Genomic DNA, 23,635 nt, shown 5'->3' with positions numbered 1-23,635 from the left:
AGAGAGGTGAGAGAGGAATATAATGAGAGGAGATGGGGAGAGACACAATGGGGTAAATTATCTCATATAGAAAAGGAAAGGGATAACTGTTACAATGGAGGGGAAGAATAGGAAGCCAAAAGGGAATGGGTCAACCTTACTCTCATTCATTTGGCTTAGGGAAGGAATGACATACACATTAAATAGGGTATCTTGTCCTACAGGAGAGTAGGGGGGGAAGAGATGAGGGGAGGATGATGCATGGGAGGGCAGGTTGGGGGGGAGGGTAGTTAGAAGCACATACTTTTGAAAAGGAACAGGGTCAAAGTAGAGAATAGAACAAGTGGGCGGGAGGATAGGATGGAGAGAAATATAGTCAGTCTTTTACAATATATCCACTATGGAAATGTTTTACATAGCCACACATGTACCACTTATATTGAATTGCTTATCTTCCCAGTAAGGGTGGGTGACAAGGGAGGAAGGAAAAGAATCTGTAATTCAAAGTTTTAAAATAAAATGTTTAAAATAAATATATCATTATTATTGTTTAAGTGCAACTGGGAAAAAGATGTACAGGCACTGGGGTATTGAGATCTATCTTGCCCTACTGGAAAGTTGGATGGGGAATGGGGAAGGATATAGGAGAGAGCAGATTGGGGCAGGCAGTATACAATGGGATTGCTGTTTTGGGGTGGTGGGTAGGGGAAAGATGGGGAGAAAATTTGTAACTCAAAATCTTATGGAAATGAATGATGTAAACTAAAAATAAATATAAAATTTAATTTAAAAAAACTAAGCCATGAATAAATTCTCATGATTCTGAGATTTCGAAAAAAAAATGTAATGGAAGGAATACTAAAGGAAAGCATCCTAAAGCAAGGCAGTTCCAGATTGCACACTATATTAAAAAGCAGCAATCATTAAAACAACCTACTACTGTTTAAGAAATTGAGTGGTGAATCAGTGGAAAATATGAGATACTCATTAAAGAGTAGTTAGTGACCACAGCAATCTTGTCTTTGATAAACCCAAACATTCAAATTTTGAAGGTTAAGAACGTAATAATTGATTTCTTAATTTTTGAGTTCTTAACATTTGCCAGACACTAGGCAGAAAGCAACCTTTCACACCATATATGAAGATAAAGTGAAAATGGGTAAAGTATTTAACATAAAGTTTGATATTATGTGTAAATTAGGGGAGCATGGAAAAATGTATCTGTAAGATCCATGGATAATGGAAGAGTTTATGACCAAAGAAGAAATGGAGAAAATCATGTAATGTAAGATAGATAATTTTTACAGAATCAAATTAAAAAGCTTTTGAACAACAAACCTAAAGCTGAAAAAATGAAATGAAAACATGGAACTGGGAAAAATGTACACCATATTTCTCTGGTAAAGGTGTCATTTTTCAAATATGTATAGAACTGAGGAAAATTTTAGAAAAATTCAAGCTATTCTCCAGTTGAAAAATGGTGAAATAACATGAACAAGGCAGTTTTCAGAAGAAGAAATCAAAGCTATTAAGAGTCACATGAAAAAAAAAATGTTTTAATGCTCATTAGAGAAATAGAAATTAAAACAACTTTGAAATGCCGCCTCATAACTATCAGATTGGTTAACATGATACAAAAGGAAAATGACAAATGCTGGAGGGCATATGGAAAAATTCAGACACTGATGCACTTTTGGTAATGTTGTAAACTAGTAAACATTTTGGGGAATACTTTGGAAACATGCCAAAGGGTAATAAATTTTTTTTTATACCCTTTCATCCAGCAAAACAGTAGCAGGCCTATATGGCAAAGAGAACAAATAAAGGGGAGGAAAGACCTATTTGTACAAAAATATTTATAAGAGCTCTTTTTTCTGCTGTCAAAGAATTGGAAATTGATAAGGGGCTGATCAATTGGTGAATAGTGAAAATGTTGTGGATTATGATTGTGATGGTATTCTGTTGTACTATGAGAAACTGCTAACAGTATAATTTCAGCAAAACCTAAAAAAAAAAACATAAACCTTATATGAGCTAATTCAAAGTAAAATGAGCAGAACCAGAACAATTTCCATAGTAACCACAATATTGTAATAATCATCAACTGTGGAAGACTTCACTAACACTTATAAGACAGCAATTCAAATTAATTCCAAAAAAAAAATCCTGTCCACCTCCAAAGAAAGAATTGATTAACTCTCAATGGAGACTAAAGCATACATTAAAAAAGCTTATTTTTATTGTTTTGTTTTGTTTGTGTTTTCTTTTTCACCCTGGCTAATATGGAAATGAAATTTGCAAGACCACATTTTTTTTATTAATTGATAACACATTCCTTGCCTTAGCAAGGAGTGGGGAGGGCCTGTAGGAAGCAAGAAAATTTAGAACTCAGTGTTTTCAATGAAAATAACTGTTAAAAATTTTACATGCAATTGAGAATATATTCTGTAATAAATAAAATTATTTATAAAGTAACTTTTAATGAACTCTTTCTTTGATAGAAATAGTATAATAAAGCAAACACAAAGTATGTGGTGTCTTTTGAGCTTTGACTCTTTTTCCTTCTTCAAATAATAGAATAAAATTTAGCAGAAATCAACTTTAATAAGTCCCTTATGATTTTTATTTCCTGACTACATTTTCATGCTTCTCTTGAGTCTTGTATTTGGAAGTCAAATTTCTATTCAGCTCTGGTTTTTTCATCAAGAATGCTTAAAAGTCCTCTATTTCATTGAATACCATTTTTTTCCTGGAAGTATTAAACTCAGTTTTGCTGGGTAGGTGATTCTCGATTGTAATACTAGCTCCTTTGACCTCTGAAGTATCATATTCTAAGCCCTCTGGTGTCTTAATGGAGAAGCTGCTAAATCTTGTATTGTCCTTTTTATTAAGGTACTGCAATACTTGTATTGTTTCTTTGTCTCCTGACAATATTTACTCTTTGACCTGGGAACTCTGGAATTTCCTAGGAGTTTCCTTTTGGAATCTCTTTCAGGAAGTGATTGGTGGATTCTTTAGATTTCTATTTTACCCTCTGGTTCTAGAGATCAGGACAGTGTTCATTTATACTTTCTCTCATTTCAAAAAAAAAAAAAGAATTGTTTTCCTCAGTAAGTTTTTTTTTTTTCCCCAGTTGTAATGGGAATGTAAATTTTAAAGATCTTCCCTGCCCCTAGGCTAAAGTGCACCTGGAGCCTGGGGTGGGAGGCTTGTTTTTCAGTAGATACTTTTTGATTGGCCATGGGTCAATAAGGTTGTTACATTCTCTGAGCCAGGAGAAGGCTATATAAGCCCTGATGTGTAGCTTTGTTTTGGGGGCTCACTTTGAGAAGTGTTCTGTGATTTGATGAAACTCTGGGCTAGCCGTTGTCCAGAGCCCCCTGGCTTTGAAAAACCCATATATTGAAACCCAGATGTTGTTTGGTATGGATGTAATGGTTGGACAGTTTGGAAAGCTGTCTACTTGATCTGTTTCTCTGTCTTGATAATTCTGTCTGTACACTCTGAAATTCGGGGTGCTGACCTTTTTCCCCTGAATGAGGTAAACGGTATATGTTTGACTCATTAAAGTAAGCTTGTTAACCCATTTTGAGTTGCTTTCCTTTAACAAAGCAGATCTAAGAACCTGTGGTGGCAGCAACCCTGAGGATGCTTGGGGTGCTTGCTGCCACACCAGTTTATTTATTTTTAGTTTTCAACATTCATTTCCACAGGATTTTGAGTTAGAATTTTTTTCTCCCCATCTGTCCCCTACTCCCACCCCAAAATAGTGAGCATTCTGAATAACCCTTTCCCCAATCTATTCTCTCATATCCTCTTTCAGCTAACCCCCCTAACTTTCTGGTAGGGAAAGATGGATATCTCTACCCCAGTGCCTGTATATCTTATTTCCCAGTTTTATGTAAAAAGCAAATTTTTAAACATTTGTTTTTAACACTTTAAGTTCCAGATTTTTTTCCCTTCTTCCCTCCTCATCCACCCCCACTGGGAAGAAAAGCAATATAGGTTGTACATGTGTAGTTATGCAAACATTTCCATAGTACTTATATTATGAAAGACTAACTATAATTCCCTCCATCCTATTCCACCCCCCACTTATTAAGGTACTGTGATGCTGATCCTTTTCAAAAATGTTTGCTTTTAACTACCCTATTCCCTCAATCTGCCATCCCTTCTATCATCCCCACTCTTGCCCCTTTCTCCCCTATTTCCCTGCAAGGTAAGATATCCAATTGAACGTGTATGTTATTCCCTTCTTAAGCCAAATTCAATGAGAGTAAGGTTGACCCATTTCCTTTCATCTTCCTGCTCTTCCCCTCCATTGTAACAGTTTTCCCTTGCCTCTTTTATAAGAGGTAATTGACCCTAATCTATCCCTCCCTTTCTCCTTCTCCCAATAAAATTCTCTCTCACCTTTCAATTTTATTTTTTTTAATATCATCCATTTATATTCAACTAATCCTGTTCACTTTATGTATACATGTACATACATATGCACACACACATATATTTACACGGACATACACCCTCCTATACATACATATATATGTATGTACATATATATATATATATATATATATTCCTTTCAACTATCCTCGTACTGAGAAAAGCCTTATAAGTTACAATTCTTTTTTCCATGTAAGAATGTAAATACTTCAACTTTAATTTAAAGTTCATTATGATTACTTTTTTCCTGTTTACCTTCTCATGCTTCTCTTGTTTCTTGTATTTAGAAGTCAAATTTTCTGTTCAGCTCTGGTTTTTCATGAAGAATACTTGAAAATACTCTATTTCATTGAATGACCATATTTTCCCCTGTAGCATTATATTCAGTTTTTCTGGGTAGGTGATTCTTGGTTTTAGTCCTAGGTCCTTTGACTTCTGGAATATCATATTCCAAGCCCTTCAATCCCTTAATGTAGAAGCTGCTAGATTTTGTGTTATCCTGATTGTGTTTCCACAATATTTAAATTGTTCCTTCCTGACTGCTTTCAGTATTTTCTCCTTGACCTGGGAACTCTTGAATTTGGCTAAGATGTTCCTAGGAGTTTTCTTTTGGGGATCTTTTTCAAGAGCTGATCTGTGAATTCTTTCAATTTCTAGGGGATCTTTTTCAAGAGCTGAACTGTGAATTCTTTCAATTTCTATTTTGCCCTCTGGTTCTAGAATATCAGGGGAATTTTGCTTGACAATTTCTTGAAAGATGGTGTCTAGGCTCTTTTTGTTATCATGGCTTTCAGGTAGTTCAATATTTTTTTAAATTATCTCTCCTGGATCTATTTTCCAAGTTTTTTCCAATGAGATAATTCATGTTGCCTTTTACATTTTCATTTGTTTGCATCTGTTTTATAGTATCTTGATTTCTCATAAAGTCATTTGCTTCCATTTGCTCCAATCTAAATTTGAAGGAATTATTCTCTTCATTGAGTTTTTGAAATTCCTTTTCCATCTGGCAAATTCAACTTTTTAAGTCATTCTTGTCCTCATTGGCTTTTCGGGCCTCTTTTGCCTTTTGGATTAGTCCATTTTTAAGGTGCTATTTTCTTCAGTGTATTTTTGGGTCTCCTTTAGCAGGCTGTAGACTTGCTTTTCATGATTTTCTTGCATCATTCTCATTTCTCTTCCCAATTTTTCCTCCACTTCTCTTACTTAATTTTCAAAATCCTTCTTGAGCTCCTCCATGGCCTATAACTAATTCATATTTTTCTTGGAGGCTTTTGATGCAGGATTTCTGACTTGGCGCCTGTCTTCCTCCCATTCCATACTTTGATAATTTTTGTTCCCAAAAGAGGATTCTGTGGTCTGTTTGTGCTTCCTTTGCTTGCTCATATTGCCAGGCAATTACTTGGCTTTTGAACTCTTTGTCCCCGTAGAAGTTTGCTTCCATATTGCAGAGAATTATGTCTCAAATTGCTGAGGATTTTGCAGCTGCCACACACACCAGGACCACCCAAGACCATGGGTTAAAGCAAGAGTGATTACTCTCTGAATGGGCTCTTAGTCCCTCTACAAGCTGCAGGACAGGAGCTATGAAGCCAGCCATGTGGTGTGCCTCCCACCACTTCTTGACCCATGGGCAGGGCCCAGACAATGCTTTTCTCCATACAGTTCCAACAGATTTCCTGACCTTTTTTGCTTTCTTTTTGGTTTTTATGGGTTGAGAAGTCTGCAAACAACCACAGTTGCTGGTGATTCTGTCTACTGATGTCTGTTCCTGGCCACTGCTGGTTGCACATCCACCCCTGCCCCCCCGGGCCATAACTGTGTGGCTCCCATCAAACTTTTTTTGGCTCTCAGCCCCATGTGATAGACCCTTCCTGTCAGCCTGTCAGACTTCCTTCAGCAAGGTGTTTGTTTCTCTCTGCCACTGTGTGGGTTCTGTAGCTATAAAATTTGTGGAGTCATTTTTTTTTTTAATAAGTATTGGAGTTGGTGGGAACCAGAGCCACATGCAGGTTCTGTTTTTACTCTGCCACCTTGTATCCACACCCCCTCAGTAATTTTTATACTTCCTATTCCATTTGGCTAATTTTTTCCTTTAAGTAATTATTTTCTCCAGTTAGGTTCTGTACCTCCTTTGCCATATGGCTAATTGTACTTTTTAAGGAGTTGATTTCTTCAGTGATTTTCCCCTATTTTTCTAATTGTATTTTTAAAATAATTGGTAAATTTATCCTCTCCCTCTCTAATTTGGCTCTTAAAATCTTTCTTGAGCGCTTCCATGAATGTTTTTTGGACTTGAGACCAGTTCGTATTCCCTTTTGAGGTTTAGATGTGGCTATAGTATCAATGCTGTCCTTTTATCAATTTCGTTCTTCCCATTCACTATGATAGGATTCTATAGTCTTCATTTTTTCAATTTGTTTTTAGCCCATTGTGATTGCCTATTTCCTGCCTTTTAAAGGGGATCTCTGCTTCTTGGGCACAGAGGGCTCTGACCTATAATTCGTGTGCTTGGAGCTAGGGGTATGGTTACTGGCTTTATGTTCTGTGGCCTCTAGTTCTGTCAGTTAAAGGCTATATAATGCTGCAGCTCACCTGGTGCTGAGTTAGAGCTGACTGGAGAGTGTGAAAACCAAGACTGAGGTCAGGATTTTCTGTGTTTCCCCAGGGTTATACTGAAGCTCACAGTATGAGTGGTCAGGGAGGAGTGGTCTGGCTGCTTCAGGTTTCTACCAGCCTGCACCTTGACTAGAGCTCAGGGGTAATAAGCAGCTGTTTGTCAGCACCATACTGCTGTCTGCCAATTCCCCTAGTTGTGCAAAGGCACACCTTGGGTATTGGTGTTGGTGCTTGCTGTATCTAACCCCCTAGGGTTCAGGATCTTCTGCTGGGACACCTGCCATCCTGCACTGGTGCCCTACAGCCACAACACAGCCACAGCTAAAAACAGCTACACCCTTTCTGTAGATCTCCCAAGCCTCCCACTGCAATTTTTCAGGATGTTACACTAGGGCAGGATTCACTGAGTTTTTCAAGGTCAACAAGGTAGGGATGAGAGCACCTATGGTTTTCTCCACCATCTTGACTCCCAGAAGTCCACATAAGTAATTTTTAAACATCTAGACTATGGACTAATAGCACCAAGAGTAACTACTGCTGCTGCAACAGACCCTGCACTTGTCTCTTACCCAGCTCCAATAGACTGTTGTCCTGCAGGGAGAGGTTTGGGGATTGCCCCTGTGGTGGGTGAATCAGTTCACCCCAACTCTCTCTGTGTAATGGCAAGCAATGAAGTACTTAGTGCTTTATTTCAGCTATTTAATTATTTAGCACCTTGCTTCAGTTCAAGATTCTTTTGAGCCTTGCCCATGATTATATCACATCTTTGTTAAGAAACAGAATCTGTGAACCCCACAGTGGGAGGAACTTGCTGATGCAACTGGAAGGGGCAGAACAGGCTTAAGACCAAATATAAGAAGAAGCCCAACCTGGGAGAGAGCATAACTGAGAAGAGAATACTTGTGGTGGCAGTGTTGAGAAGGAGAAAACCTGTTGCATTACAGAACTCTGTTTGTCTGTTCTGTCTGTGTTGATTTGTATTTGTAATACTTTGTACAGAAGCCATGGGACATTACTGGAAGCCATGAAATAGGATTTTCTTGTTGTTTGTTTACAGAAGTCCTAGAGGAGGGTTTCAGAGTTCCTGGGGCTACACTAACAATTTTTATTGAGTTCTCAGACCTTGTTGTTGGGTCTGTGTTGATTTCACAGTGAATTGATAATGGTGCCAGCAATGTACACGAATGTTATTTTGGCTCTGTTAAGCTTTGTCTCCCCAGAAACAGAAGTTGTGAAGGACTTGAGGTGGACTGGACACTGTGAGCTTCCAAATGGAACAGGAATGGAACAAGGAACTGGACAAGGAGCTACACAAGGAGCTGAGAGCTGCCTACCTTTGAATCCAGGTGACAGTTGGGTAATTCAGGCAAAACCTGGGACCATGGAAGAGGAACCATGGAATATGGCAGCCAGCCTTGGATCAATATGAAAAGACCTCTCCTTGGATACTTAATGCTGACTGAGAAGATCATGTGATGTGACCTAGGGGTGGAGAACTTTGAGCTTTTTACTTTACTTTTTACTTAAGGCTTGCTCCTTAAGGATTATTGAGTAAAGGACTTAATGAATCATATCTCTGCTTAAAATGTTGTGGCCGGTTTGGTGAAAACTATGTGGCCACTTTAGTGATAAGTTATTATGTTATAACATTGTGAATGGTGTACTTTGGTTTCTGTGAATGTTTTGCTTTAATTTACTGCTGAATAAATAGAGAGTTCACTATACTACGTGTTCAGAACCTTAGTGCTTTCCATAGCAACAGTCCTCTGGAAAAGCTGCTAATATTTGGCTTTACACTCTATCTCCACGATGGTCAGGTCTGTGCTGGTACAGCCTGTCTGCACACCTCATACCTGGTGCAAAAAATCCTATCTATCAATTTCCTGTCTTTTCCTGGACTGGAAATCTGCCATACTCTGTCTCCCAAATGATTTAGCCACTCTAAAGTTTGTTCAGATTCATTTTTTACCGGTAACTGAGAGAATTTATGGGCAAGCTCAGGTGAGTTCCTGCTTTCACTCTTGGCTCTGCCATTCACTGATAACTTCTTGAAAGATGATGACTAAGCTCTTTTTTGATCGTGGCTTTTAGGTAGTCCAATAATTTTTTTTTCAATTATCTCTTTGGATCCATTTTGCAGGTGAATAGTTTTTCCAATGAGATATTTCACATTGTATTCTATTTTTTTTTCAGTCTTTTGGCTTTGTTTTGTAATTTCTTGATTTCTAATAAAGTCATTAGTTTCTATTTGCTTCATTCTAATTGTGAAGGAAATATGTTTTTCAGTGAACCTTTGGACCTCAGTTTCCATTTCACCAATACAGTTTTTTAAGGCATTCTTCTCTTCATTGGCTTTTTGGACCTCTTTTGCATTTGGGTTAATCTACTTTTTGAGGTGGTATTTTCTTCAGCATTTTTGGGGGGTCTCCTTTAGCAAGATGTTGACTCATTTTTCATGATTTTATTAAATCACTCTCATTTCTCTTCCCAATTTTTCCTCTACTGTTCTCATTTGATTTTCAAAATTCTTTTTGAGGTCTTCTATGGCATGTCACAAATTCATATTTTCTTGAAGGATTTGGATGTAGGAGCTTTGACTTTGTTGTCTTTCTCTGGTTGTATGTATCTTCTTTGTCCCCAAAGTAAGATTTTATCATCTTAGGTGTGTTTTTTTTCTACTTTTTGCTCATTTTCTCAGTGAATTACTTGACTTTTCAGTTCTTTGTTAAGGAAGGACTGCTTCCAGTGTGGAGGGTGTACTGTCCCAAGCTTCAGGTGTTTTGTGCAGCTGTTTTCTGAGATATTCTTAGGGACCTGTAAGTTTTCAGTTCTTCCAAGGTTGTATAATCAAAGGAGAGGTGTGTACTCCTCTACTGGTCTGTGCTCTAGTCTGTGAGTGACCACAAGAACTGTTTTCTACCTTGAAATTGAAAGGAGGGTACTCATTTCAACAGCACCACAAACTGTACCTTGCCAGTGCTCCACCTAACCCCAGGACTGCCACTGAGCTAAATTCAAGCATGGGAAAAGCAAAAGAATGCTGCCTCAGTGCAAGCAAAGAGATTCCTGAAATCCCCCTTGGATCAGCTACTGAATCCACACACTATCTGGGGGCCAAGCACCTCAGAAGCACCAACTACCACTGCCACCTCTGCTGCTGCAGCAGCCACTGCCCTGAGACTGGGGCTGGACTTTGCTCTTCTCTAACTTAGATTCAACAGTTTTCTTCATTGTTTTCTGCCAGTGATTCAGTGCACTGTTGCCTTATGTGGGTTTGCTAGAGCACTATCTGTGCCAGCGCAGCCCATGCTGTACTATGTTCTTCTATCAGACTGGTACAACAGATCTTTCCTGTCAACTGTCCCTGTTGTCTTGGTCTGGAAATTTATTTCCCTCTTTCATTTTGTGGGTTCCACTGCTCTAGAATTTGTTCAGAGTCATTTTTACATGTATTCAGAAGGGTTTGGGGAAGATCTCAAGCAATTCCCTGCTTTTACTCTGCCACCTTGGCTCTGCCCTCTACAATAATCCTTAGGAATATTTCATGCTATTTGGAAATATGAAAAGGCAAAAAGGAAGCAAATGTTATTTTACTTAATTTTAGTTCATGGGACCATAACTCTAGAGCTGGAAAAGATATTAGAGGTTATAGAGTCTAAATTCATTTTAGCGATGAGAAAACTGAGGCCTGAAGGGGAAGAAGTTATTTGACCAATGTCACCCAGGTAGCAAGTAGTAGAGTGGGAGTTCAAAGTCTATTTCCTGATTCCAAATCCAGCACTCTTCTCACACTTTTATTATCAGAATGACTCTGACCAGGAAAGCCTTATCATCAAAGCAATTAAGATGAAATTATAATAAAAGGTGAAATGTAAATACCATTTAAAATTTTGCAAATATGTGTGTGTATGAATATAAAAGAGGGGGACAATTCACTTCACACACACACACATGTCATTTGAGATTGGTACTAGAAGTATTATTCCCATATTACACTTAAGGGAATCAATGTACAATTAAAGGTCTGATGAATACAGCTTGAACAAGCTCAAAAGAACTTTTTATTAAATATTTACTATGAATATTCCCAGAAGTCAGCACATGCTGCAAAATGAGGTTTGATTCATTGTTTTGTTAATCACCTAGATTTTAAAAAGTGATATGCAAAACATTAATAATGCAGATTAAACTTAAAAGTATGCATCACTTTTTTTCATGTAAAGCCAGTTAAACATTTATCAATACATGGAAGGGCATGGAGATTAGTTAGCATGGACAGCTAGTAAGTCTAAGGGATGAAATTAAGGCAAGATCTATCCTTAATCCAAAAGGAATCCATTTGATACTATGTCACACAGATTATCTAGAAATGGAGGAAGGAATTTTCTGAAAATGTGGAGAGAATTTAGAGAAATGTTCTCATGAGATGAGTAAATAGGTAAAGAGAGGGGGAATAAAAAAAATTACGTGCTAACAAAGGAGACTTCCAGGAGCTGAGATGGCAGAGAAAGCAGTAAGTTGGTCTCACTGTCCCTTATTGACCACTAAAACCCCAGAAAATATCACTCCAGGAAAAATCCTGGAACAGTGGAGCCAGCAGAAAGACAGGGTGCAGTGGTCTTTTAGCTCAGGAGGCTTGTGGGATTACCAGGAAAAGTCCCTCTCACTCTCCAGGAAGGGGAACAGCACAGGATCATAAGTGGCCCAGAAAGCCCCATCCAGGCCAAGTAGTTGGAGATCCTGAGTCCCAGGGTGGTGAAAGATGCAAGGGCAAACACAAAGACCCCTGGAGGCCTAGGCACAAGCAGGGGAGCCAATAGAATCCAACTCAGAAAAAACACCATGTGTGCCAGCAAACAGGCATTCAACACCAGGAACCCAGCTCAGCACCGGGTAAGTTGTTAGTCCCCTACAGCCTCCAGCTGCCAGCAATTGAGGCCTCAGCACACAAAACCAGTAAGAAGTTTCCTGATCTTCAGTACAAAAACCTTGGGTACTCCAGAAGGAAAGCTCAACTTTAAAAGTCAGGAAATAAAGAAACATCATGAACAAAAAGCAGAAACAGACAATGATCATAGAATCTTCCACAGGGACAGGGAAGATCAAAACATAAATTCAGAAGAGGATAACATTGCCAATATAAACACATATGAAACCTTAAAGGGGAAGATGAGCTGATCTCAAGCCCAAAAGTCTTTCTTAGAAGAGCTCAAGAAGGAATTTAAAAATCAAATAGGAGGGGTAGAAGAAAAAAGGGGAAAAGAAATGGGAGGTATGCAAAAGAGTCAATAGCTTGGAAAAGGAAGGACGAAAAAGTTACTCCAGAAAACAACTTCTAAAAAGTAAAATTGGTCAAATGGAAAAGGAAGTACATTATCTAATTGAAGAAAACAATTCCTTAAAAATTAGGATGGGGCAAGTGGAAGCTAATGATTACATGAGACTTCAAGAATCAGTCAAACAAAATCAAAATAATGAAAATTAAAAAAAACTAAAATAACTGATTGGAAAACAACTGACCTAGAAAAGAGATCCAAGAGAATTTTTTGTTTCCCTGAAAGCTATGATAAAAAAGTGCCAGGACAGCACCTTTCAAGAAATGATCAAGGAAAATAACCTTGAATATTCTCACTGGAAACTAATATTTGAGGGAAAAGATAATACTCAGGTCCATTTTGAAAGAGATATTCATCATTTGGAGTAGTCTCAGTGGTTATTTGAACATATTCCAAAAAATATGGGCACCAACTTTTCACTAAGGAGATGCAGGCATTTAGTAGCTCCATTGATTCTTGATTCCTACAGAAGAAATGTGTGTTTTTCATTGCATATGAAGTGATAATGTCAGAACAGATAATTGATGTAACACACTTCATTGACTAACTGCAGGCCTGGATATAGCCAATTTCACTAATACTTACCTTTTGATTGAGTATCAATTTTCTTGAAGAATCTTTATACCAAATGAGATGAATTTCCTCTATTACCATTGTAATAGAAAAATGGAATAAACTGGTCCTAGCAAAATGCTAGAAGAATAGAACTAGGGTCATTTTCAGTTGGGAAATAGACATCTATGTTCCCAAAAATGTATATATGCACCTTCTTTGGTTGTTAAAACATGACTTTTTATGTAAGTAATAGATATCACTTAACAGATAATAAACTCTTCTCTGATGCACTAATTGGTCCATAATGTAACTAGGATCCCAACTGAGTGAGTAACGTCAGTCATATTAAAAACTGATGAGGATTGTCATGGCTAGCAGTTAAGCAAATTATCTTTATTAGTTGTTAAAAGGGCTAGAATGACTGGATTAGGTAAATAATGGTTATAATGAATCATTCATTCCATTCAACACAAGTTAGTTGTATATTCTAAGCAGGGAAGATCCTTTTTTTGTTGGTTTTTGATTTGTGTTTTGTTTGATTTGTGGGTCTTTTAATTATTTTTATTTTTTAATTGTTGTGCCAAACCTGGGATTTCATGCACTAGAAGTAGAAACTTCTGTAACTCATACAGATAAATATCTTGTCTGTAACTTACAGTTTTAGAAGATTGATTTCTTCTTCTTGTCAAGTTGGTGTCTTTAAATGGAGGAATTATGTTCCCACAAACCCATTACTATTGTTTTCCAAAGACTTACTAATGATCAAGAAATTTAGTGAGAAACAGCAGTAAATAACTGCTTTGAATCTAGAACTGTATGGTAAATGAGTCAAAAGCTGGATAAAGAGAGAAAAGTGGACCACTAAGAAAGCCAGTATTGGTACAAGGTAGGCTCTTAGTATTACTTGTCAATGCCAAAGGACATTTTTACCCTGTAAGATATTATGCCTGCCTTGAAACAGGTCTAGAGACCCAGATTTGACAGGAAGTGCTAGTATAGGGATCTTGGACATTCCTGAGAAGACAACAAAGGGGGCAATAGAAAAGCAGAACAGTACTCAGACCAGGATATCCTCATGCAGGGTCTCGTAAGACCCTAACACTTTGTCCTGAGATCTCTGAAGATCCCATACTCTGAACCTCAAATATCTACAGGGCTTTCACTCTGGGTGGATGTTAACAGAAGAATATAGAGGATCCAGGGTAAGACCAAGCAAGGCAGACTTTCCCTATGAAAAACAACATTGAAGTGGACCCAATTTAAGAAATGCAAGAAATAAGCTGAAAGAAGTATAATTTAAAAGAGGCAACAACTAGTCTCAAAAGTTATAACAAAAAGGTGGGAATAGTCAATGTCTGAGATTGAAAGAAGCTAATTACATGAGGGTATTATTGGTATGAAAGACTGAGGAAAGATTGATGCACAAGGATATTATGAGTGAAATGAATCATAACTACAGTCACTTTGGAAAGCAATTTGGAATTCTGCAAATAAAGTTATTAAAATGTCCATACCCTTTGACCTAGAGATTCCACTACTAGATTTATGCCCAAAGTAAATCATCAATAAGAAGAAAGTCACCATAAACACTAAAATATTTAGAAGAGTACTTTTCTAGTTAGCAAAGAATTATGGTGTTAGTACCCCTAGATAGGAAAATGGCTAAGCACACTATGAGGTTTGAATAAAAAGTACAATGTTTTATTTAATTTCACAAAATCAAGACTCACAACCACAATATTAAACAAAGCTAAATTGAAATGAAAAAAAAATATTGAGACACAAACATGAAGACCATAACATATTTACAAATGTTAATATTAAGTATAAATGCATATTAAATGATGATAAAGAAAATATTAATGCAAATACAAAACATTTTGATAGAACAATTGGATTTTAATCTTTCACTAATTGCACAAGTAAATAAGAGTAAGACACAGAACATAAGTAAATGCTAAAAAACAGAATTTGTGAGATAATTGAAGAGACAAATGGCAAAAATTGTCAATTTAATTTCTCAAATATGCAGGGAACTTTTACAAAATTTTATCACCATCTATGGAAAAATCCTTATATGTACATTTTGCAGTGAAAATTATAAATGCTAGTTTTATAGACCAAAATAATAGCATAAATGAAGAAAATATTATTAATAAAGAATTCAATAGTGAAAAGTATATTCATATAGAGAGAAAATAGTAGAGATAATAAAAATACTATTAAAGATAATAGCAAATCCACATTTATGATGTGTGAGTAAACAATTCTTGAAGATGAATTTATATTCCTGAATACTTACATTGACAAGGATGAGAAAGAGTTTCTTAAATGGGATATTCAGTGTAAAAATTAGAAATTCAAGATGTTTATATATTTACACTGGACACAGAATGAAAAAAATTAGAATTAAAAATAAATTAATAAAATTACAAGCAAAACGATTTAATAAATGATTGAGCTTTGGAAATTAGAAACTGTTTTTTTTTTAACATTTGTTAGAGTCAGGAAAATCCAATTTACAAAATTAAGCAAAAGGGGGAGATTACAAACATAGTAGTAATGAGTTAAAAATTCTCTAATATGTCATGAGTGTGTACAATAATTCACAGTCTCATTTTGTTATATTTTAATTTTTCTTTTCCTCATGCCTTTTAATGTATTTTAGTACATATATACATATATATATATATATATATATATATATATATATATATATATATATACATATAACATTTATTTTGAGAGGGTGGAAAAGTACATTAATGAATGTCATTCAACCCTTCCTGAAGGCTGAGGAAAAATCAAGTCCATAATGTAAAAGGGAGAAAAAATATAGGGGAAGGCAGACAAAATAATATTCTTTGTATTATTGGGCATTTCTGATGCAGTTGTGAATTCATCATTACTAATATCTATTCTACTACATCAGTCATGTACTCATATAAAGTCCAGTTTGTTATTGCCTTTGTTGTGTGGTGCTCAGTGTATTACCTCTGCTTAATACATGCTAGTAAGTCAGTTGATTGACCTAAGTTGACTACAGCATTCAATGTCTTGTACTTTTTATCTACTTTCTCCTTGACTCTGAGCAGATGCCTCATCAAGACACACCATCGCTCTCTTTGGAAGTAGAGCTAAGCACCAGTATAAATTAATAGTAACTATTTTTAGCAGAATGCTAATTTCTTATCAGAAAGAAGTCTTGGAACCAGCTGTAGTGAAATGAGATTTGCTGATTAACCTTTCTTTTGCAAAGGTAATCTTTTGACTCCCTTGGTGGATAGCATATCAAAAGACTCCAATTAAGTAATGAGAAAAATTGCTAACTATTTCAAAGTGTCCATCAATGCTGTTTGTTTGCTTAAATCCATAATTAGAAATTTATTCAAATAGCCTAAGTTGACTGCTTATTCATTCTTCATGACTTGTTTTTCTTTTTAATGCTTTATAAGAATTGGTAACAGGATAGAAGAAAGGAGAGACTAAGAGAGAGACAGAGACACACAGACACAGGGAGACACAGACAAAGAGAGATACAGACACAGAGATACAGACACACAGACATAGAAACAGAGAAAGAGACAGAGAGGGGAGAATGGCGGAAGAAAGAAAGATATCTCATCATCGCTATTAATTTACTGTTTAACTTTCAAAAAACGTATTTCCATAGGTTCCCTCTCTACATATTCATTCCCTAATTTATAGTAAGGGGGGAACCTGGGTTAGATGATGCTTACAATCAATTATATCTCTATATTCTATAGTTCAATACAAATCATAGAAAACCATAAACAAATTTAAGTTCACTAAATCTTTGGATTAAGTATCCAGCTGATCAATATTTCCATTCACAATAATAGTTTATAAAGATCAGTTAAATTTATTAATGATCAATATGAACTGCTAAAAAATTTTAGGAAGCTATATTTACATCTTAATCCATTGTATGTTATAGGCATATTTTAGAGATTGATGACTAGGTTTGGGAAGCAATCTGTGGTCATGAACCCAAGTTACCCAATGTCAAATCATTTGATGATAGACAATTTTCTCATCATAGCCCTCATCTCTAAATAAGGCTTCATTTAGTTTAAAAAGGTTCACCAGCTTATAGAGGTAGTTTTGTGGTACAAACATTCTTATCATCACTTAGGAAATTATGGGCAGAAGAATTCATTGTATGGAAATTACTTTGAAAATCTCAGGGTGCAGGACCAGCTAGGTGGTGCAGTGAATAGTGCACTGGCCCTAGAGTCAGCAGGACCTGAGTTTAAATCTGACCTCAAAACCTTGATACTTAACTAGCTATATGACCTTGAGCAAGTCACTTAACTGCAATTGTCTTGCCTTCCCTTCTCCAAAAAAAATGCTTGGGTTACAAAATGCATGTGAATCAACAGTTATTCTTATCCTCACTGTAATCCATTGTAATCCAGTCTGTTGTTTCTAATACCTCAGATACTTCTCTCTCATATGAGGCATAGTTATGCTGATAATTTACTGCATGGCTTAGAGAGTTTCACTTAACCCTTTTAAGTAAAAGAAATATAATCATATTTTGATTTTCATATACTTCACAAAGCAATGCAATAAAAGCCCAATGATTTCATGTATATGAAAGTATATGTATGTCTACAATATGTACATATGTATTCACACATTATTATGCATAGTATGGCATCACTAGTTCAGGAGTTAGCCTTTAAGACCTCAGAGAAAGATATTTTTTTCAATGTGGGGTGGCTCTATTTGTCTTTTCTGGCACTAGAGAAGCTGAAGCCGGTGGATCATTTGAGTATAGGAATACTTCTGGGCCTTCAGTAGCAATAAAGTCAATAGGGGGCCAATTGTGCATGCTAAATTCAACATCAATGGAGGGTGGAGCCAAGATGGCATCATAGAAGCAGGAAACCTCTGTGCATTCCCCCCCCAAAAACCACCTCTAATACATAAAAAATGATTGTAAACAAATTTTATGGCTACAGAACACACAAAGTGACAGAGAGAAAAAAAATACTCCATTGAAGGCAGCCCAGCAGGCTGGCAGAAAGGATTCATTGCAGCTAGCTGGGGGCAGAGCCCATTGCTGCATGAGCAGGAGGTTTAGCCCAAGGGCAGCCCAACCAATCAGGGATGGAGGGACTTTAGGAGAGAAGATGACCAGCAGCTGTGGTGCTAAAATTTCTAGAAATATCAACCCATAAATACCAAAAACAAAGTGAGAGGTCAGTGGACTTTGGGAACAAGTGGTTTGTGAGTGCAGTCTGGACTGTGCCTCCCCCCCCCCCCCAACCAAGGGAGAAGCAGCTGAGGTGAGGCATGCAGCCCTGCATGTGTGGGCTGCTGCAGACCTCCTGGCCTACAGATTGTAGGGGGACCAAGCAACCATTCTGAGGGGCAATAGACTTTGTTTTAACCTGATTGGATCTGGATTGCTGTCTAGGGTAGAGGTCCCAGGTGCCACAGTCAGTGTAAACTTAAGAGAGGGCACCTAGCTAATATCTCCAGCAGCTGTGAAAACCAAGCAATTTAGGACAAAGTTCTCCTCTCTGGAAGCAGAGTTCTACTATGACAAAAAGTTCAAAAGTCAAGTAATAGAGTAGCAACATGAACAAGCAAATCAAGAACAGAAATCTGATTTTGGATTCCTTTTGGGGGGACATAAGGGATCAAAACATGGAACAGGAGGAAGAAATCAAAGTCAGAACTGCTACACCAAAAGCTTCCAAGAAAAATATGAACTTCTTACAGGCCATAAAGAAGCTTAAGAAAGATTTTGAAAACCAAATAAGATAAGTGGAGGAAAAATTGGGAAGAGAAATGAGTGATGCAAGAAAATTATGAAAAGATAGTCAACAACTTTACTGAAGAAAATAACACCTAAAATAGAATAACTTAAATGGCAAAAGAGGCTCAAAAAGCCAATGAGGAGAAGAATGCCTTAAAAAAGCTGAATTTGCCAGATGGGAAAAGAATCTCAAGAGCTCCCTGAAGAGAATAATTCCTTCAAAATTAGATTGGAGCAAGTGGAATTTAAAGATTTTATGAGAAATCAAGATACAATTAAACAGATCCAAACAAATGAAAAAATAGAAGGCAGTGTTAAAAATCTCATTGGAAAAAAAAACATCAATCTGGAAAATAGATCCAGGAGAAATAATTAAAAAAATTTTGGACTACCTGAAAACCATGATCAAAAAAAGAACCTAGAAATCATTCTTCAAGAAATTCTCGAGGAAAATTGCCCTGATGTTTTAGAACCAGAGGACAAAATTGAGATTGAAAGAATACATCGATCACTTCTTGAAAAAGATCTTAAAAAGAAAACTCCTAGGAATATTATAGCTAGGTTCCAGAGTTCCCAGATCAAGGAGAAAATACTACAAACAGCCAAGAAGAATTTTAATATTGTGGAAACACAATCAGGATAACATAGGATCTGATGGCTTCTACACTGAGGGATTGAAGGTGATAATATTCCAGAGGACAAAGGAACTAGGATTAAAACCAAGAATCACCTACCCAGCAAAACTGAGTATCATGTTACAGGGAAAAATATGGTCATTCAATGAAATAGAACACTTTGAAGCATTCTTGATGAAAACACCAGAATTGAATAAAAAATCTGACTTTCAGATACAAGAAGAGAGACATATGAGAAGGTGAACAGGGAAAATAAATCATAAGGAATTTATCAAAGTTGAACTATTTACATTCCTACATGGAAAATGATAATTGTAAGTTATGAAACTTTTCTCAATATGAGAATAGTTGAAGGGAATATAAATGTGCACATATACATATAGATATACACATATATGTATACATATATACATATGTCCATATAGCAGGGTATATGGGCATATGAATACATATGTGTGTGTATATACATGTACAGGTATGCATAGACAGAGGTAACTTGACCAATTGAATAGGAAGGGATGATACTTAAAAGTTGAAATTGAGAGGTGAGAGAGGAATATAATGAGAGGAGATGGGGAGAGACACAATGGGGTAAATTATCCCATATAGAAAAGGCAAGGGAAAATTGTTACAATAGAAGGGAAGAACAGGAAGGCAAAAGGGTCAACCTTACTCTCATCAAATTTGACTTAGGGAAGGAGTGACATACACACTAAATAGGGTAGCTCACCCTACTGTAGAATAAGGGGGAAGGGGATGAGAGGGGGGATGATGGAGGGGAGGGTATATTGGAGGGTAGGGAAGTTAGAAGCACACACTTTTCAAAAGGGACAGGGTCAAAATAGGGAATAGAACAAGTGGGGGTGGGAGAGGATGGGGACACTTACAGTCAGTCTTTCACAATATATCCTCTATGGAAATGTTTAGCATAATTACACATGTACAACCTATATTGAATTGCCTATCTTTCCAGTAAGAGTGGGTGACAAAGGAGGAAGGGAAAGAATCTGGATTTCAAAGTTTTAAAATTAAATGTTTAAAAAATGTACTATTTTTTTACATGCACCTGGGAAATAATATATACAGGCACTGAGGTATAGAGATCCATCTTGCCCTACTGGAAAGTCAGAGTGGGGATGTGGGAGTATATAGGAGAGAGAAGATTGGGGGAGATTGTATACAATGATTTTTCTCTTTTGGGGTGGTGGGTAGGGGAAAGATGGGGAGAAAATTTGTAACTCAAAATCTCATGGAAATGAATGATGTAAACTAAAAATAAACATAAATTTTTATTAAAGAATAAATTCAACATCAATTTTGTGGATCATCATGTGTGCCACAAGGCTTACTAAGGAACAGTAAACTAACTGATCTACTTCAGAAAAATGAAAATGAGGTGAAAGGTCAGTTAATGTCTACTGCACTTCCAATCATGGGGAAGATAAGAGAAACGAAAGAGGATAGAGGAAGAAGGGAATGGACTAGGGGAGAGGGAGAAATGGAGAGGAGGGGAGGATGAGAAAGGTGATCAATGGAAAGAAGGAGAAAAAAGGGGAACTATTTATTATTCATGTAACCCTATCAGCTAGAGGTATTTTTAAAATCTGACCGCATCACACCCTCACTATTCCTCCCCAATCCCCTACTGAATGAATTCCAGGAACTTTCTATCTCCTTTGGGTATATCAAATTTAAATTCTCTCTCTCTCTCTCTCTCTCTCTCTCTCTCTCTCTCTTTCTTTCTTTTTCTTTCTCTCTCTTTCTCTCTCTCTTTCTCTCTCTCCATATTCTGGGTTCTTCATACCTTTTTTTTTTCCATTTTTCCTATTTTTTATTCCTTTCTAGTTCACAGTTCCACCATACTGTCCTGTTTGAAATTTCTCGAATGTCATAGTCTAGGTGCTTTTGCACTAGATGTCCCAAATGCCTGGAGTACTTTGGTCCCTTACCTCCAAGTCTTGGGTTCCCTAGCTTCCATCAAGATAGTTCAAGTCCTTCCTTCATCAGGAGGTCTTTCTCTGTTCCACCATTTCCATTAGCTGCTTGTACCCTCGCCTCTGAGATTTGTTTGCATACTCCTGTATATGCCATGTTATCTGCATGCTGTCCCTCACCCCCCTAAGAATATATACTCCTTAGAGGCAGGGGATTTTTTGCTTTTCCTTATATCTTCAGCACTAAATATAGTTCCTGGAACATGGAAAGTGCTTAATACATTCTTGCTGACTATGGCAGCTTTAAAAAATCTTAAGTGGAGAACTCAACATTTCGGAAGTTTTTTCTGTAAAACAGCTCTCTCACTTTTTCAAACCCATGAACTAAAGGAAAATATACAAATCTTTATAATCACTGTAACAAGGAAAAAAATAAATCACAGTAGAAAATTTGGAATACAATACTGAATTTAGTCTACTTCACAAATGTGAAATTTGATCCTACTGTTTAAATCGATCAAACCTCATATATACATTCTTTTCTCCACCAGACAATAAGACACTATCAAGGGTTGATGATGGGACTATGCTGATTCCAAAATAACCTTAGAAATATTAAAACTTTTTCTGCCTCCGTTTCTCTTTGTAAAAGAAGGATATAACGTGTTGTTTTTGTTTCTTTGTTTATATAAGCACCTCTGCATATTTTGGAAGAAACACTACTTCTTCCTCACCCTCTCAAATCTTTATTAGCAAGAAGGGCTCCAAAGACATAGCAGGAATTAATGAAGAGTTGTGAATGGCTTCTCTACTCACATCAAGTAGCAGAGTGAATAAGTAATATTTGTCCCAGTTTTGTTGCTCTTAGAAAAATATCAGAAATGTCACCACAGGGAGATCATGTTGGAGGCTTTGGCTGAAATGAGTAATGGAATTCCTATAATATAGTTTAACTTTAATGAAAAAATGTGAAAACCACTAAAAGTAATATTATTTCTGTTACCATTTTTTTCAAAATTCAGTTAGAATAATAATGACATTGTAAAAAATACAAGAATCAGTTACTATGAAATCTCTTTCCTTGATGATTGTTAAAGTCACCCAAATTTGTGAAATACTCTTTGAAAATTATTTCTATCAACTTGCCACAACCACCACTACCTAAAGACTAATAAGAAGTTAATAAGTACTTTTAAACACACAGAATGTAATATTAGAGGACATTTTATAGGTCAATTAGTCATTTACTGCTATTTTATAGATGTGGAAACAAGACCCATGTTAGCTTGACTTGAGAAAAAAAAAGGTGGATTTACCTTTCAAATATATTAGAAAAATTAATTTTGAAGAAGTTATTCTGGAAGAACATACTAATATATTATTATCCTGCCTTTATAATTATAAAATTTCCCCTATTATATTGTTTATAGAATGTCTCATGTTACAGGGTAGATTTTTGAATTTCAACATCAGAAAGCAAATTTAATTCTACATGTAAATGTAGCATTCTCAATACTTTGTTTTCCTTTTTTAAAAAAAAAGGTGGTTTACTTTTTAAAATGATCACAAGCATACATCATGATATAAACTTTCTCTTCTTTGCCAAATCCCCTCAGTTCTAATATAGTCAATTTAGTTAACCAATTAAATTTAGTGAGATAATGAAGTTAAGTTGATTGGAAATTCTGTTTGTTAATTCAGTTTTGACTCTCTCATCAATTTTTGTAGACATAGTCACAAAATCCATATAATCACAGAAAAGTCAAAATTTGTGACCTTTGGACAATGTGATACAAAGGGGATTATTATACTGGATTGTGAGTAAGACTTAAACATTAAGAGTTTATTTCAGCTCTCTATGATTCTGTAAGATAGAAACATTATACCCTATATCTAAAATATTTCTATAAAGTAGTAACACTATTGAGGCTGGATTAAATGAATTTACAGGGTCTACACCAGCCCTAGAATTACATAGGTAGGCAGATGGATAAATAAATAGTGAAAGTGATAGAGATACATCTAGATCTATTGGCAAAAGAGTTTAATAGGTGCCAGGACTAGAAAAAAAATTAAAATAATACAATCTCACCCTCAAAGAGTCAACATTCTGAAATAGATATATATGACAGAGTACAGAATAATTCAAAGTAGAGTGTAATGAAAATAAAAGAAAATTACAGATACAAGACTATAAGGAAATTTAATGGAGAAAATACTTTTAGATCAGAGGTTGCTACGTGATGAAGTGAAATGGTATCTAGGCTGGTCAGTAAAGAAAGAAAAGTATTCTGAAAATGAAAGAGAGAAAGAGAGAGAGAGAGAGAGAGAGAGAGAGAGAGA

At 36.2% G+C, this 23,635-nt stretch overlaps 1 protein-coding gene across 1 annotated transcript in view; it reads left to right on the top strand.

Moving 5' to 3' along the window:
- The window catches only part of GALNTL6 (polypeptide N-acetylgalactosaminyltransferase like 6), a 226,156-nt gene that overhangs the window by 19,764 nt on the left and 182,757 nt on the right, over nt 1-23,635 (top strand). The window lies entirely within an intron of this gene.

The sequence above is a fragment of the Petaurus breviceps genome, unplaced genomic scaffold (genome assembly GCF_028583685.1).
Source record: "Petaurus breviceps papuanus isolate PSGF00001 unplaced genomic scaffold, PetGlider_PUasm1.0 126, whole genome shotgun sequence".
Taxonomy (NCBI): domain Eukaryota; kingdom Metazoa; phylum Chordata; class Mammalia; order Diprotodontia; family Petauridae; genus Petaurus; species Petaurus breviceps.
The sequence above is the reverse complement of the archived record's forward strand: the minus strand, read 5'-3'. Positions and strand labels throughout refer to the sequence as shown.